Raw genomic sequence first — 984 nt, 5'->3', positions numbered from 1 at the left:
CGCAGACGTTTAACCTATTCGAATAAAAAAAATCATTAATCATTAATCATTAATCTATCAATGAGGAAAATCATAGCGGAATGCTCACGACTGAGAGATGATTACATGGAAAACACGACGCCGTAGACGAGTGTGTATCTAGTCACGAGTTCCATATCAACGTGCACCAAATTCATACTCGTCTATGGAATAAGAGCACCTGGAATGGATTTCAAGGGGTAAATGAGGACGTGATCTCCAGTCGTGAGCTGATTGTTGATATGAAATATTATAGAGGCCTCAACCACTTGTTGTTGATCACCAAGCGTACTTAATGAGTGTGGATCTAGTCACAATTTCATTTTATCAAATGTGCACTAGACCATCACTCACTGGGCAAACTCGGTACTCGTTTTTTTTTTATTTATTTCTATTCTCCATAATTTTTTCATCCTTTGTTGTCACTCGCCATTGATTATCATATTTCCTGTAACAATCCGGGTGAACACATTCCAGTCATTCTCCAAACAACACGACTACAATTATTTTTTTCCATCAAAACCCCAACGAAAAACGCGAACAACTCACGAGCAATTAATCATTAAAAAATCATTTTTACAACAAATACCGGATTAATTACAACAATTGAAATAAAAATCCCCTAAAATTCCCCTAGGCCTTCCACAATCTGTAATCCATAAATCCCCAATTTCATTAATTAATAACATCCCAATCTTTCCACACAAGAGAGTTAACCTGCCCTTGGAAGCACGCGACTCGCTGATGCGCATTAATCCATCAAAAACCCCGAAATCCGGAGAAGAGTAATAAATAAATAAATAAAAGATGAAAATAAAATGAAGAATCCTCAGGGTCTTCCCTCAGGAAAACAGATTTAAACTTGAACTCTCGAAACTAAAAAAACTATCAGAACATTCAACTGCGAGGGGCCCTGGACTGACCGTAGAACCCTGATGATCTATTAGTGGGGGGGGCCAGAGGGGG

The sequence above is a fragment of the Fopius arisanus genome, unplaced genomic scaffold (assembly GCF_000806365.1).
Source record: "Fopius arisanus strain USDA-PBARC FA_bdor unplaced genomic scaffold, ASM80636v1 scaffold00681, whole genome shotgun sequence".
In the NCBI taxonomy this organism is placed as follows: Eukaryota; Metazoa; Arthropoda; class Insecta; order Hymenoptera; family Braconidae; genus Fopius; species Fopius arisanus.
Note: the sequence above shows the minus strand (reverse complement) of the source record.